Raw genomic sequence first — 16,914 nt, 5'->3', positions numbered from 1 at the left:
GTGAATTCTGGTGCATGGTTTTGAAATCGCAGTCAGAAAAAAAATTACATCCATATCAACATTTTTATTAGCTCCGGTCCTGTCGTTTTGGTCAAAAAATGAAAATTCTAAAAGTTCCTCTTTTTCTGCTTTAAACTCTAGGTACACATCCAAAATGTATTACTGAGTTGAAAGAAGTTGATTCTGGTGCATGGTTTTGAAACCGCAGTCAGAAAAAAAATTACATCAATATCAACATTTTTATCAGCTCCGGTCCTGTCGTTTTGGTCAATAAATGAAAATTCTAAAAGTTCCTGTTTTTCTGCTTTAAACTCTAGGTACACATCCAAAATGCATTACTGAGTTGAAAGAAGTGAATTCTGGTGCATGGTTTTGAAATCACAGTCAGAAAAAAATAACATCCATATCAACATTTTTATCAGCTCCGGTCCTGTCGTTTTGGTCAAAAAATGAAAATTCTAAAAGTTCCTGTTTTTTAGCTTTAAACTCTAGGTACACATCCAAAATGCATTACTGAGTTGAAAGAAGTTGATTCTGGTGCATGGTTTTGAAACCGCAGTCAGAAAAAAAATTACATCCATATCAACATTTTTATCATCTCTGGACCTGTCGTTTTGGTCAAAAAATGAAAATTCTAAAAGTTCCTGGTTTTCTGCTTTAAACTCTAGGTACACATCCAAAATGCATTACTGAGTTGAAAGAAGTTAATTCTGGTGCATGGTTTTGAAACCGCAGTCAGAAAAAAAATTACATCCATATCAACATTTTTATCAGCTCCGGTCCTGTCGTTTTGGTCAAAAATTGAAAATTCTAAAAGTTCCTGTTTTTCTTCTTTAAACTCTAGGTACACATCCAAAATGCATTACTGAGTTGAAAGAAGTGAATTCTGGTGCATGGTTTTGAAATCGCAGTCAGAAAAAAAATTACATCCATATCAACATTTTTATTAGCTCCGGTCCTGTCGTTTTGGTCAAAAAATGAAAATTCTAAAAGTTCCTCTTTTTCTGCTTTAAACTCTAGGTACACATCCAAAATGTATTACTGAGTTGAAAGAAGTTGATTCTGGTGCATGGTTTTGAAACCGCAGTCAGAAAAAAAATTACATCAATATCAACATTTTTATCAGCTCCGGTCCTGTCGTTTTGGTCAATAAATGAAAATTCTAAAAGTTCCTGTTTTTCTGCTTTAAACTCTAGGTACACATCCAAAATGTATTACTGAGTTGAAAGAAGTTGATTCTGGTGCATGGTTTTGAAACCGCAGTCAGAAAAAAAATTACATCCATATCAACATTTTTATCAGCTCTGGACCTGTCGTTTTGGTCAAAAAATGAAAATTCTAAAAGTTCCTGTTTTTCTGCTTTAAACTCTAGGTACACATCCAAAATGTATTACTGAGTTGAAAGAAGTTGATTCTGGTGCATGGTTTTGAAACCGCAGTCAGAAAAAAAATTACATCCATATCAACATTTTTATCAGCTCCGGTCCTGTCGTTTTGGTCAAAAAATTAAAATTCTAAAAGTTCCTCTTTTTCTGCTTTAAACTCTAGGTACACATCCAAAATGAATTACTGAGTTGAAAGAAGTTGATTCTGGTGCATGGTTTTGAAACCGCAGTCAGAAAAAAATTACATCCATATCAACATTTTTATCAGCTCCGGTCCTGTCGTTTTGGTCAAAAAATGAAAATTCTAAAAGTTCCTGTTTTTCTGCTTTAAACTCTAGGTACACATCCAAAATTTATTAATGAGTTGAAAGAAGTTGATTCTGGTGCATGGTTTTAAATCCGCAGTCAGAAAAAAAATTACATCCATATCAACATTTTTATCAGCTCTGAACCTGTCGTTTTGGTCAATAAATGAAAATTCTAAAAGTTCCTGTTTTTCTGCTTTAAACTCTAGGTACACATCCAAAATGTATTACTGAGTTGAAAGAAGTTGATTCTGGTGCATGGTTTTGAAACCGCAGTCAGAAAAAAAATTACATCAATATCAACATTTTTATCAGCTCCGGTCCTGTCGTTTTGGTCAAAAAATGAAAATTCTAAAAGTTCCTGTTTTTCTGCTTTAAACTCTAGGTACACATCCAAAATGTATTACTGAGTTGAAAGAAGTTGATTCTGGTGCATGGTTTTGAAACCGCAGTCAGAAAAAAAATTACATCAATATCAACATTTTTATCAGCTCCGGTCCTGTCGTTTTGGTCAAAAAATGAAAATTCTAAAAGTTCCTGTTTTTCTTCTTTAAACTCTAGGTACACATCCAAAATGCATTACTGAGTTGAAAGAAGTGAATTCTGGTGCATGGTTTTGAAATCGCAGTGAGAAAAAAAAATACATCCATATCAACATTTTTATCAGCTCCGGACCTGTCGTTTTGGTCAAAAAATGAAAATTCTAAAAGTTCCTGTTTTTCTGCTTTAAACTCTAGGTACACATCCAAAATGCATTACTGAGTTGAAAGAAGTGAATTCTGGTGCATGGTTTTAAAATCGCAGTCAGAAAAAAAATAACATCCATATCAACATTTTTATCACCTCTGGTCCTGTTGTTTTGGTCAAAAAATTTAAATTCTAAAAGTTCCTCTTTTTCTGCTTTAAACTCTAGGTACACATCCAAAATGAATTACTGAGTTGAAAGAAGTTGATTCTGGTGCATGGTTTTGAAACCGCAGTCAGAAAAAAAATTACATCCATATCAACATTTTTATCAGCTCTGAACCTGTCGTTTTGGTCAAAAATTAAAAATTCTAAAAGTTCCTGTTTTTCTGCTTTAAACTCTAGGTACACATCCAAAATGCATTACTGAGTTGAAAGAAGTTGATTCTGGTGCATGGTTTTGAAATCGCAGTCAGAAAAAAAATTACATCCATATCAACATTTTTATCAGCTCTGAACCTGTCGTTTTGGTCAATAAATGAAAATTCTAAAAGTTCCTGTTTTTCTGCTTTAAACTCTAGGTACACATCCAAAATGCATTACTGAGTTGAAATAAGTTGATTCTGGTGCATGGTTTTGAAACCGCAGTCAGAAAAAAAATTACATCCATATCAACATTTTTATCAGCTCTGGACCTGTCGTTTTGGTCAAAAAATGAAAATTCTAAAAGTTCCTGTTTTTCTGCTTTAAACTCTAGGTACACATCCAAAATGTATTACTGAGTTGAAAGAAGTTGATTCTGGTGCATGGTTTTGAAACCGCAGTCAGAAAAAAATTACATCCATATCAACATTTGTATCAGCTCCGGTCCTGTTGTTTTAATCAAAAAATGAAAATTCTAAAAGTTCCTGTTTTTCTGCATTAAACTCTAGGTACACATCCAAAATGCATTACTGAGTTGAAAGAAGTTGATTCTGGTGCATGGTTTTGAAACCGCAGTCAAAAAAAAAATAACATCCATATCAACATTTTTATCAGCTCCGGTCCTGTCGTTTTGGTCAAAAAATGAAAATTCTAAAAGTTCCTATTTTTCTGCTTTAAACTCTAGGTACACATCCAAAATGTATTACTGAGTTGAAAGAAGTTGATTCTGGTGCATGGTTTTGAATCCGCAGTCAGAAAAAAAATTACATCCATATCAACATTTTTATCATCTCTGGACCTGTCGTTTTGGTCAAAAAATGAAAATTCTAAAAGTTCCTGTTTTTCTGCTTTAAACTCTAGGTACACATCCAAAATGCATTACTGAGTTGAAAGAAGTGAATTCTGGTGCATGGTTTTGAAATCACAGTCAGAAAAAAATAACATCCATATCAACATTTTTATCAGCTCCGGTCCTGTCGTTTTGGTCAAAAAATGAAAATTCTAAAAGTTCCTGTTTTTCTGCTTTAAACTCTAGGTACACATCCAAAATGCATTACTGAGTTGAAAGAAGTGAATTCTGGTTCATGGTTTTGAAATCGCAGTCAGAAAAAAAATGACATCCATATCAACATTTTTATCAGCTTCGGTCCTGTCGTTTTGGTCAAAAAATGAAAATTCTAAAAGTTCCTGTTTTTTTGCTTTAAACTCTAGGTACACATCCAAAATGTATTACTGAGTTGAAAGAAGTTGATTCTGGTGCATGGTTTTGAAACCGCAGTCAGAAAAAAAATTACATCAATATCAACATTTTTATCAGCTCCAGTCCTGTCGTTTTGGTCAAAAAATGAAAATTCTAAAAGTTCCTGTTTTTCTGCTTTAAACTCTAGGTACACATCCAAAATGCATTACTGAGTTGAAAGAAGTGAATTCTGGTTCATGGTTTTGAAATCGCAGTCAGAAAAAAAATGACATCCATATCAACATTTTTATCAGCTCCGGACCTGTCGTTTTGGTCAAAAAATGAAAATTCTAAAAGTTCCTGTTTTTCTGCTTTAAACTCTAGGTACACATCCAAAATGCATTACTGAGTTGAAAGAAGTTGATTCTGGTGCATGGTTTTCAAACTGCAGTCAGAAAAAAAATTACATCCATATCAACATTTTTATCAGCTCCGGACCTGTCGTTTTGGTCAAAAAATGAAAATTCTAAAAGTTCCTGTTTTTCTGCTTTAAACTCTAGGTACACATCCAAAATGCATTACTGAGTTGAAAGAAGTGAATTCTGGTGCATGGTTTTGAAATCGCAGTCAGAAAAAAAATAACATCCATATCAACATTTTTATCACCTCTGGTCCTGTCGTTTTGGTCAAAAAAATGAAAATTCTAAAAGTTCCTGTTTTTCTGCTTTAAACTCTAGGTACACATCCAAAATGCATTACTGAGTTGAAAGAAGTTGATTCTGGTGCATGGTTTTGAAACCGCAGTCAGAAAAAAAATTACATCCATATCAACATTTTTATCAGCTCCGGTCCTGTCGTTTTGGTCAAAAAATTTAAATTCTAAAAGTTCCTCTTTTTCTGCTTTAAACTCTAGGTACACATCCAAAATGAATTACTGAGTTGAAAGAAGTTGATTCTGGTGCATGGTTTTGAAACCGCAGTCAGAAAAAAAATTACATCCATATCAACATTTTTATCAGCTCTGAACCTGTCGTTTTGGTCAAAAATTAAAAATTCTAAAAGTTCCTGTTTTTCTGCTTTAAACTCTAGGTACACATCCAAAATGCATTACTGAGTTGAAAGAAGTTGATTCTGGTGCATGGTTTTGAAATCGCAGTCAGAAAAAAAATTACATCCATATCAACATTTTTATCAGCTCTGAACCTGTCGTTTTGGTCAATAAATGAAAATTCTAAAAGTTCCTGTTTTTCTGCTTTAAACTCTAGGTACACATCCAAAATGCATTACTGAGTTGAAAGAAGTTGATTCTGGTGCATGGTTTTGAAACCGCAGTCAGAAAAAAAATTACATCCATATCAACATTTTTATCAGCTCTGGACCTGTCGTTTTGGTCAAAAAATGAAAATTCTAAAAGTTCCTGTTTTTCTGCTTTAAACTCTAGGTACACATCCAAAATGTATTACTGAGTTGAAAGAAGTTGATTCTGGTGCATGGTTTTGAAACCGCAGTCAGAAAAAAAATTACATCCATATCAACATTTGTATCAGCTCCGGTCCTGTTGTTTTAATCAAAAAATGAAAATTCTAAAAGTTCCTGTTTTTCTGCTTTAAACTCTAGGTACACATCCAAAATGCATTACTGAGTTGAAAGAAGTTGATTCTGGTGCATGGTTTTGAAACCGCAGTCAAAAAAAAAATAACATCCATATCAACATTTTTATCAGCTCCGGTCCTGTCGTTTTGGTCAAAAAATGAAAATTCTAAAAGTTCCTATTTTTCTGCTTTAAACTCTAGGTACACATCCAAAATGTATTACTGAGTTGAAAGAAGTTGATTCTGGTGCATGGTTTTGAATCCGCAGTCAGAAAAAAAATTACATCCATATCAACATTTTTATCATCTCTGGACCTGTCGTTTTGGTCAAAAAATGAAAATTCTAAAAGTTCCTGTTTTTCTGCTTTAAACTCTAGGTACACATCCAAAATGCATTACTGAGTTGAAAGAAGTTAATTCTGGTGCATGGTTTTGAAAACGCAGTCAGAAAAAAAATTACATCCATATCAACATTTTTATCAGCTCCGGTCCTGTCGTTTTGGTCAAAAATTGAAAATTCTAAAAGTTCCTGTTTTTCTTCTTTAAACTCTAGGTACACATCCAAAATGCATTACTGAGTTGAAAGAAGTGAATTCTGGTGCATGGTTTTGAAATCGCAGTCAGAAAAAAAATTACATCCATATCAACATTTTTATTAGCTCCGGTCCTGTCGTTTTGGTCAAAAAATGAAAATTCTAAAAGTTCCTCTTTTTCTGCTTTAAACTCTAGGTACACATCCAAAATGTATTACTGAGTTGAAAGAAGTTGATTCTGGTGCATGGTTTTGAAACCGCAGTCAGAAAAAAAATTACATCAATATCAACATTTTTATCAGCTCCGGTCCTGTCGTTTTGGTCAATAAATGAAAATTCTAAAAGTTCCTGTTTTTCTGCTTTAAACTCTAGGTACACATCCAAAATGCATTACTGAGTTGAAAGAAGTGAATTCTGGTGCATGGTTTTGAAATCACAGTCAGAAAAAAATAACATCCATATCAACATTTTTATCAGCTCCGGTCCTGTCGTTTTGGTCAAAAAATGAAAATTCTAAAAGTTCCTGTTTTTTAGCTTTAAACTCTAGGTACACATCCAAAATGCATTACTGAGTTGAAAGAAGTTGATTCTGGTGCATGGTTTTGAAACCGCAGTCAGAAAAAAAATTACATCCATATCAACATTTTTATCATCTCTGGACCTGTCGTTTTGGTCAAATATTGAAAATTCTAAAAGTTCCTGTTTTTCTTCTTTAAACTCTAGGTACACATCCAAAATGCATTACTGAGTTGAAAGAAGTGAATTCTGGTGCATGGTTTTGAAATCGCAGTCAGAAAAAAAATTACATCCATATCAACATTTTTATTAGCTCCGGTCCTGTCGTTTTGGTCAAAAAATGAAAATTCTAAAAGTTCATCTTTTTCTGCTTTAAACTCTAGGTACACATCCAAAATGTATTACTGAGTTGAAAGAAGTTGATTCTGGTGCATGGTTTTGAAACCGCAGTCAGAAAAAAAATTACATCAATATCAACATTTTTATCAGCTCCGGTCCTGTCGTTTTGGTCAATAAATGAAAATTCTAAAAGTTCCTGTTTTTCTGCTTTAAACTCTAGGTACACATCCAAAATGCATTACTGAGTTGAAAGAAGTGAATTCTGGTGCATGGTTTTGAAATCACAGTCAGAAAAAAATAACATCCATATCAACATTTTTATCAGCTCCGGTCCTGTCGTTTTGGTCAAAAAATGAAAATTCTAAAAGTTCCTGTTTTTTAGCTTTAAACTCTAGGTACACATCCAAAATGCATTACTGAGTTGAAAGAAGTTGATTCTGGTGCATGGTTTTGAAACCGCAGTCAGAAAAAAAATTACATCCATATCAACATTTTTATCATCTCTGGACCTGTCGTTTTGGTCAAAAAATGAAAATTCTAAAAGTTCCTGTTTTTCTGCTTTAAACTCTAGGTACACATCCAAAATGCATTACTGAGTTGAAAGAAGTTAATTCTGGTGCATGGTTTTGAAACCGCAGTCAGAAAAAAAATTACATCCATATCAACATTTTTATCAGCTCCGGTCCTGTCGTTTTGGTCAAAAATTGAAAATTCTAAAAGTTCCTGTTTTTCTTCTTTAAACTCTAGGTACACATCCAAAATGCATTACTGAGTTGAAAGAAGTGAATTCTGGTGCATGGTTTTGAAATCGCAGTCAGAAAAAAAATTACATCCATATCAACATTTTTATTAGCTCCGGTCCTGTCGTTTTGGTCAAAAAATGAAAATTCTAAAAGTTCCTCTTTTTCTGCTTTAAACTCTAGGTACACATCCAAAATGTATTACTGAGTTGAAAGAAGTTGATTCTGGTGCATGGTTTTGAAACCGCAGTCAGAAAAAAATTACATCAATATCAACATTTTTATCAGCTCCGGTCCTGTCGTTTTGGTCAATAAATGAAAATTCTAAAAGTTCCTGTTTTTCTGCTTTAAACTCAAGGTACACATCCAAAATGTATTACTGAGTTGAAAGAAGTTGATTCTGGTGCATGGTTTTGAAACCGCAGTCAGAAAAAAAATTACATCCATATCAACATTTTTATCAGCTCTGGACCTGTCGTTTTGGTCAAAAAATGAAAATTCTAAAAGTTCCTGTTTTTCTGCTTTAAACTCTAGGTACACATCCAAAATGTATTACTGAGTTGAAAGAAGTTGATTCTGGTGCATGGTTTTGAAACCGCAGTCAGAAAAAAAATTACATCCATATCAACATTTTTATCAGCTCCGGTCCTGTCGTTTTGGTCAAAAAATTAAAATTCTAAAAGTTCCTCTTTTTCTGCTTTAAACTCTAGGTACACATCCAAAATGAATTACTGAGTTGAAAGAAGTTGATTCTGGTGCATGGTTTTGAAACTGCAGTCAGAAAAAAATTACATCCATATCAACATTTTTATCAGCTCCGGTCCTGTCGTTTTGGTCAAAAAATGAAAATTCTAAAAGTTCCTGTTTTTCTGCTTTAAACTCTAGGTACACATCCAAAATTTATTAATGAGTTGAAAGAAGTTGATTCTGGTGCATGGTTTTAAATCCGCAGTCAGAAAAAAAATTACATCCATATCAACATTTTTATCAGCTCTGAACCTGTCGTTTTGGTCAATAAATGAAAATTCTAAAAGTTCCTGTTTTTCTGCTTTAAACTCTAGGTACACATCCAAAATGTATTACTGAGTTGAAAGAAGTTGATTCTGGTGCATGGTTTTGAAACCGCAGTCAGAAAAAAAATTACATCAATATCAACATTTTTATCAGCTCCGGTCCTGTCGTTTTGGTCAAAAAATGAAAATTCTAAAAGTTCCTGTTTTTCTGCTTTAAACTCTAGGTACACATCCAAAATGCATTACTGAGTTGAAAGAAGTGAATTCTGGTGCATGGTTTTGAAATCGCAGTCAGAAAAAAAATTACATCCATATCAACATTTTTATCAGCTCCGGACCTGTCGTTTTGGTCAAAAAATGAAAATTCTAAAAGTTCCTGTTTTTCTGCTTTAAACTCTAGGTACACATCCAAAATGCATTACTGAGTTGAAAGAAGTGAATTCTGGTGCATGGTTTTAAAATCGCAGTCAGAAAAAAAATAACATCCATATCAACATTTTTATCACCTCTGGTCCTGTCGTTTTGGTCAAAAAAAGGAAAATTCTAAAAGTTCCTGTTTTTCTGCTTTAAACTCTAGGTACACATCCAAAATGCATTACTGAGTTGAAAGAAGTTGATTCTGGTGCATGGTTTTGAAACCGCAGTCAGAAAAAAAATTACATCCATATCAACATTTTTATCAGCTCCGGTCCTGTCGTTTTGGTCAAAAAATTTAAATTCTAAAAGTTCCTCTTTTTCTGCTTTAAACTCTAGGTACACATCCAAAATGAATTACTGAGTTGAAAGAAGTTGATTCTGGTGCATGGTTTTGAAACCGCAGTCAGAAAAAAAATTACATCCATATCAACATTTTTATCAGCTCTGAACCTGTCGTTTTGGTCAAAAATTAAAAATTCTAAAAGTTCCTGTTTTTCTGCTTTAAACTCTAGGTACACATCCAAAATGCATTACTGAGTTGAAAGAAGTTGATTCTGGTGCATGGTTTTGAAATCGCAGTCAGAAAAAAAATTACATCCATATCAACATTTTTATCAGCTCTGAACCTGTCGTTTTGGTCAATAAATGAAAATTCTAAAAGTTCCTGTTTTTCTGCTTTAAACTCTAGGTACACATCCAAAATGCATTACTGAGTTGAAATAAGTTGATTCTGGTGCATGGTTTTGAAACCGCAGTCAGAAAAAAAATTACATCCATATCAACATTTTTATCAGCTCTGGACCTGTCGTTTTGGTCAAAAAATGAAAATTCTAAAAGTTCCTGTTTTTCTGCTTTAAACTCTAGGTACACATCCAAAATGTATTACTGAGTTGAAAGAAGTTGATTCTGGTGCATGGTTTTGAAACCGCAGTCAGAAAAAAATTACATCCATATCAACATTTGTATCAGCTCCGGTCCTGTTGTTTTAATCAAAAAATGAAAATTCTAAAAGTTCCTGTTTTTCTGCATTAAACTCTAGGTACACATCCAAAATGCATTACTGAGTTGAAAGAAGTTGATTCTGGTGCATGGTTTTGAAACCGCATTCAAAAAAAAAATAACATCCATATCAACATTTTTATCAGCTCCGGTCCTGTCGTTTTGGTCAAAAAATGAAAATTCTAAAAGTTCCTATTTTTCTGCTTTAAACTCTAGGTACACATCCAAAATGTATTACTGAGTTGAAAGAAGTTGATTCTGGTGCATGGTTTTGAATCCGCAGTCAGAAAAAAAATTACATCCATATCAACATTTTTATCATCTCTGGACCTGTCGTTTTGGTCAAAAAATGAAAATTCTAAAAGTTCCTGTTTTTCTGCTTTAAACTCTAGGTACACATCCAAAATGCATTACTGAGTTGAAAGAAGTGAATTCTGGTGCATGGTTTTGAAATCACAGTCAGAAAAAAATAACATCCATATCAACATTTTTATCAGCTCCGGTCCTGTCGTTTTGGTCAAAAAATGAAAATTCTAAAAGTTCCTGTTTTTTAGCTTTAAACTCTAGGTACACATCCAAAATGCATTACTGAGTTGAAAGAAGTTGATTCTGGTGCATGGTTTTGAAACCGCAGTCAGAAAAAAAATTACATCCATATCAACATTTTTATCAGCTCCGGACCTGTCGTTTTGGTCAAAAAATGAAAATTCTAAAAGTTCCTGTTTTTCTGCTTTAAACTCTAGGTACACATCCAAAATGCATTACTGAGTTGAAAGAAGTGAATTCTGGTGCATGGTTTTAAAATCGCAGTCAGAAAAAAAATAACATCCATATCAACATTTTTATCACCTCTGGTCCTGTCGTTTTGGTCAAAAAAAGGAAAATTCTAAAAGTTCCTGTTTTTCTGCTTTAAACTCTAGGTACACATCCAAAATGCATTACTGAGTTGAAAGAAGTTGATTCTGGTGCATGGTTTTGAAACCGCAGTCAGAAAAAAAATTACATCCATATCAACATTTTTATCAGCTCCGGTCCTGTCGTTTTGGTCAAAAAATTTAAATTCTAAAAGTTCCTCTTTTTCTGCTTTAAACTCTAGGTACACATCCAAAATGAATTACTGAGTTGAAAGAAGTTGATTCTGGTGCATGGTTTTGAAACCGCAGTCAGAAAAAAAATTACATCCATATCAACATTTTTATCAGCTCTGAACCTGTCGTTTTGGTCAAAAATTAAAAATTCTAAAAGTTCCTGTTTTTCTGCTTTAAACTCTAGGTACACATCCAAAATGCATTACTGAGTTGAAAGAAGTTGATTCTGGTGCATGGTTTTGAAATCGCAGTCAGAAAAAAAATTACATCCATATCAACATTTTTATCAGCTCTGAACCTGTCGTTTTGGTCAATAAATGAAAATTCTAAAAGTTCCTGTTTTTCTGCTTTAAACTCTAGGTACACATCCAAAATGCATTACTGAGTTGAAAGAAGTTGATTCTGGTGCATGGTTTTGAAACCGCAGTCAGAAAAAAAATTACATCCATATCAACATTTTTATCAGCTCTGGACCTGTCGTTTTGGTCAAAAAATGAAAATTCTAAAAGTTCCTGTTTTTCTGCTTTAAACTCTAGGTACACATCCAAAATGTATTACTGAGTTGAAAGAAGTTGATTCTGGTGCATGGTTTTGAAACCGCAGTCAGAAAAAAATTACATCCATATCAACATTTGTATCAGCTCCGGTCCTGTTGTTTTAATCAAAAAATGAAAATTCTAAAAGTTCCTGTTTTTCTGCATTAAACTCTAGGTACACATCCAAAATGCATTACTGAGTTGAAAGAAGTTGATTCTGGTGCATGGTTTTGAAACCGCAGTCAAAAAAAAAATAACATCCATATCAACATTTTTATCAGCTCCGGTCCTGTCGTTTTGGTCAAAAAATGAAAATTCTAAAAGTTCCTATTTTTCTGCTTTAAACTCTAGGTACACATCCAAAATGTATTACTGAGTTGAAAGAAGTTGATTCTGGTGCATGGTTTTGAATCCGCAGTCAGAAAAAAAATTACATCCATATCAACATTTTTATCATCTCTGGACCTGTCGTTTTGGTCAAAAAATGAAAATTCTAAAAGTTCCTGTTTTTCTGCTTTAAACTCTAGGTACACATCCAAAATGCATTACTGAGTTGAAAGAAGTGAATTCTGGTGCATGGTTTTGAAATCACAGTCAGAAAAAAATAACATCCATATCAACATTTTTATCAGCTCCGGTCCTGTCGTTTTGGTCAAAAAATGAAAATTCTAAAAGTTCCTGTTTTTTAGCTTTAAACTCTAGGTACACATCCAAAATGCATTACTGAGTTGAAAGAAGTTGATTCTGGTGCATGGTTTTGAAACCGCAGTCAGAAAAAAAATTACATCCATATCAACATTTTTATCATCTCTGGACCTGTCGTTTTGGTCAAAAAATGAAAATTCTAAAAGTTCCTGTTTTTCTGCTTTAAACTCTAGGTACACATCCAAAATGCATTACTGAGTTGAAAGAAGTGAATTCTGGTGCATGGTTTTGAAATCGCAGTCAGAAAAAAAATTACATCCATATCAACATTTTTATCAGCTCCGGTCCTGTCGTTTTGGTCAAAAAATGAAAATTCTAAAAGTTCCTGTTTTTTAGCTTTAAACTCTAGGTACACATCCAAAATGCATTACTGAGTTGAAAGAAGTTGATTCTGGTGCATGGTTTTGAAACCGCAGTCAGAAAAAAAATTACATCCATATCAACATTTTTATCAGCTCTGGACCTGTCGTTTTGGTCAAAAAATGAAAATTCTAAAAGTTCCTGTTTTTCTGCTTTAAACTCTAGGTACACATCCAAAATGTATTACTGAGTTGAAAGAAGTTGATTCTGGTGCATGGTTTTGAAACCGCAGTCAGAAAAAAAATTACATCCATATCAACATTTTTATCAGCTCCGGTCCTGTCGTTTTGGTCAAAAAATTAAAATTCTAAAAGTTCCTCTTTTTCTGCTTTAAACTCTAGGTACACATCCAAAATGAATTACTGAGTTGAAAGAAGTTGATTCTGGTGCATGGTTTTGAAACCGCAGTCAGAAAAAAAATTACATCAATATCAACATTTTTATCAGGTCCGGTCCTGTCGTTTTGGTCAAAAAATGAAAATTCTAAAAGTTCCTGTTTTTCTGCTTTAAACTCTAGGTACACATCCAAAATGCATTACTGAGTTGAAAGAAGTTGATTCTGGTGCATGGTTTTGAAACCGCAGTCAGAAAAAAAATTACATCCATATCAACATTTTTATCAGCTCCGGTCCTGTCGTTTTGGTCAAAAAATTTAAATTCTAAAAGTTCCTCTTTTTCTGCTTTAAACTCTAGGTACACATCCAAAATGAATTACTGAGTTGAAAGAAGTTGATTCTGGTGCATGGTTTTGAAACCGCAGTCAGAAAAAAAATTACATCCATATCAACATTTTTATCAGCTCTGAACCTGTCGTTTTGGTCAAAAATTAAAAATTCTAAAAGTTCCTGTTTTTCTGCTTTAAACTCTAGGTACACATCCAAAATGCATTACTGAGTTGAAAGAAGTTGATTCTGGTGCATGGTTTTGAAATCGCAGTCAGAAAAAAAATTACATCCATATCAACATTTTTATCAGCTCTGAACCTGTCGTTTTGGTCAATAAATGAAAATTCTAAAAGTTCCTGTTTTTCTGCTTTAAACTCTAGGTACACATCCAAAATGCATTACTGAGTTGAAATAAGTTGATTCTGGTGCATGGTTTTGAAACCGCAGTCAGAAAAAAAATTACATCCATATCAACATTTTTATCAGCTCTGGACCTGTCGTTTTGGTCAAAAAATGAAAATTCTAAAAGTTCCTGTTTTTCTGCTTTAAACTCTAGGTACACATCCAAAATGTATTACTGAGTTGAAAGAAGTTGATTCTGGTGCATGGTTTTGAAACCGCAGTCAGAAAAAAATTACATCCATATCAACATTTGTATCAGCTCCGGTCCTGTTGTTTTAATCAAAAAATGAAAATTCTAAAAGTTCCTGTTTTTCTGCATTAAACTCTAGGTACACATCCAAAATGCATTACTGAGTTGAAAGAAGTTGATTCTGGTGCATGGTTTTGAAACCGCATTCAAAAAAAAAATAACATCCATATCAACATTTTTATCAGCTCCGGTCCTGTCGTTTTGGTCAAAAAATGAAAATTCTAAAAGTTCCTATTTTTCTGCTTTAAACTCTAGGTACACATCCAAAATGTATTACTGAGTTGAAAGAAGTTGATTCTGGTGCATGGTTTTGAATCCGCAGTCAGAAAAAAAATTACATCCATATCAACATTTTTATCATCTCTGGACCTGTCGTTTTGGTCAAAAAATGAAAATTCTAAAAGTTCCTGTTTTTCTGCTTTAAACTCTAGGTACACATCCAAAATGCATTACTGAGTTGAAAGAAGTGAATTCTGGTGCATGGTTTTGAAATCACAGTCAGAAAAAAATAACATCCATATCAACATTTTTATCAGCTCCGGTCCTGTCGTTTTGGTCAAAAAATGAAAATTCTAAAAGTTCCTGTTTTTTAGCTTTAAACTCTAGGTACACATCCAAAATGCATTACTGAGTTGAAAGAAGTTGATTCTGGTGCATGGTTTTGAAACCGCAGTCAGAAAAAAAATTACATCCATATCAACATTTTTATCAGCTCCGGACCTGTCGTTTTGGTCAAAAAATGAAAATTCTAAAAGTTCCTGTTTTTCTGCTTTAAACTCTAGGTACACATCCAAAATGCATTACTGAGTTGAAAGAAGTGAATTCTGGTGCATGGTTTTAAAATCGCAGTCAGAAAAAAAATAACATCCATATCAACATTTTTATCACCTCTGGTCCTGTCGTTTTGGTCAAAAAAAGGAAAATTCTAAAAGTTCCTGTTTTTCTGCTTTAAACTCTAGGTACACATCCAAAATGCATTACTGAGTTGAAAGAAGTTGATTCTGGTGCATGGTTTTGAAACCGCAGTCAGAAAAAAAATTACATCCATATCAACATTTTTATCAGCTCCGGTCCTGTCGTTTTGGTCAAAAAATTTAAATTCTAAAAGTTCCTCTTTTTCTGCTTTAAACTCTAGGTACACATCCAAAATGAATTACTGAGTTGAAAGAAGTTGATTCTGGTGCATGGTTTTGAAACCGCAGTCAGAAAAAAAATTACATCCATATCAACATTTTTATCAGCTCTGAACCTGTCGTTTTGGTCAAAAATTAAAAATTCTAAAAGTTCCTGTTTTTCTGCTTTAAACTCTAGGTACACATCCAAAATGCATTACTGAGTTGAAAGAAGTTGATTCTGGTGCATGGTTTTGAAATCGCAGTCAGAAAAAAAATTACATCCATATCAACATTTTTATCAGCTCTGAACCTGTCGTTTTGGTCAATAAATGAAAATTCTAAAAGTTCCTGTTTTTCTGCTTTAAACTCTAGGTACACATCCAAAATGCATTACTGAGTTGAAAGAAGTTGATTCTGGTGCATGGTTTTGAAACCGCAGTCAGAAAAAAAATTACATCCATATCAACATTTTTATCAGCTCTGGACCTGTCGTTTTGGTCAAAAAATGAAAATTCTAAAAGTTCCTGTTTTTCTGCTTTAAACTCTAGGTACACATCCAAAATGTATTACTGAGTTGAAAGAAGTTGATTCTGGTGCATGGTTTTGAAACCGCAGTCAGAAAAAAATTACATCCATATCAACATTTGTATCAGCTCCGGTCCTGTTGTTTTAATCAAAAAATGAAAATTCTAAAAGTTCCTGTTTTTCTGCATTAAACTCTAGGTACACATCCAAAATGCATTACTGAGTTGAAAGAAGTTGATTCTGGTGCATGGTTTTGAAACCGCAGTCAAAAAAAAAATAACATCCATATCAACATTTTTATCAGCTCCGGTCCTGTCGTTTTGGTCAAAAAATGAAAATTCTAAAAGTTCCTATTTTTCTGCTTTAAACTCTAGGTACACATCCAAAATGTATTACTGAGTTGAAAGAAGTTGATTCTGGTGCATGGTTTTGAATCCGCAGTCAGAAAAAAAATTACATCCATATCAACATTTTTATCATCTCTGGACCTGTCGTTTTGGTCAAAAAATGAAAATTCTAAAAGTTCCTGTTTTTCTGCTTTAAACTCTAGGTACACATCCAAAATGCATTACTGAGTTGAAAGAAGTGAATTCTGGTGCATGGTTTTGAAATCACAGTCAGAAAAAAATAACATCCATATCAACATTTTTATCAGCTCCGGTCCTGTCGTTTTGGTCAAAAAATGAAAATTCTAAAAGTTCCTGTTTTTTAGCTTTAAACTCTAGGTACACATCCAAAATGCATTACTGAGTTGAAAGAAGTTGATTCTGGTGCATGGTTTTGAAACCGCAGTCAGAAAAAAAATTACATCCATATCAACATTTTTATCATCTCTGGACCTGTCGTTTTGGTCAAAAAATGAAAATTCTAAAAGTTCCTGTTTTTCTGCTTTAAACTCTAGGTACACATCCAAAATGCATTACTGAGTTGAAAGAAGTGAATTCTGGTGCATGGTTTTGAAATCGCAGTCAGAAAAAAAATTACATCCATATCAACATTTTTATCAGCTCCGGTCCTGTCGTTTTGGTCAAAAAATGAAAATTCTAAAAGTTCCTGTTTTTTAGCTTTAAACTCTAGGTACACATCCAAAATGCATTACTGAGTTGAAAGAAGTTGATTCTGGTGCATGGTTTTGAAACCGC

This window comes from Crinia signifera, chromosome 19 (genome assembly GCF_055691185.1).
Source record: "Crinia signifera chromosome 19, ASM5569118v1, whole genome shotgun sequence".
NCBI classification, from domain to species: Eukaryota; Metazoa; Chordata; class Amphibia; order Anura; family Myobatrachidae; genus Crinia; species Crinia signifera.
Note: the sequence above shows the minus strand (reverse complement) of the source record.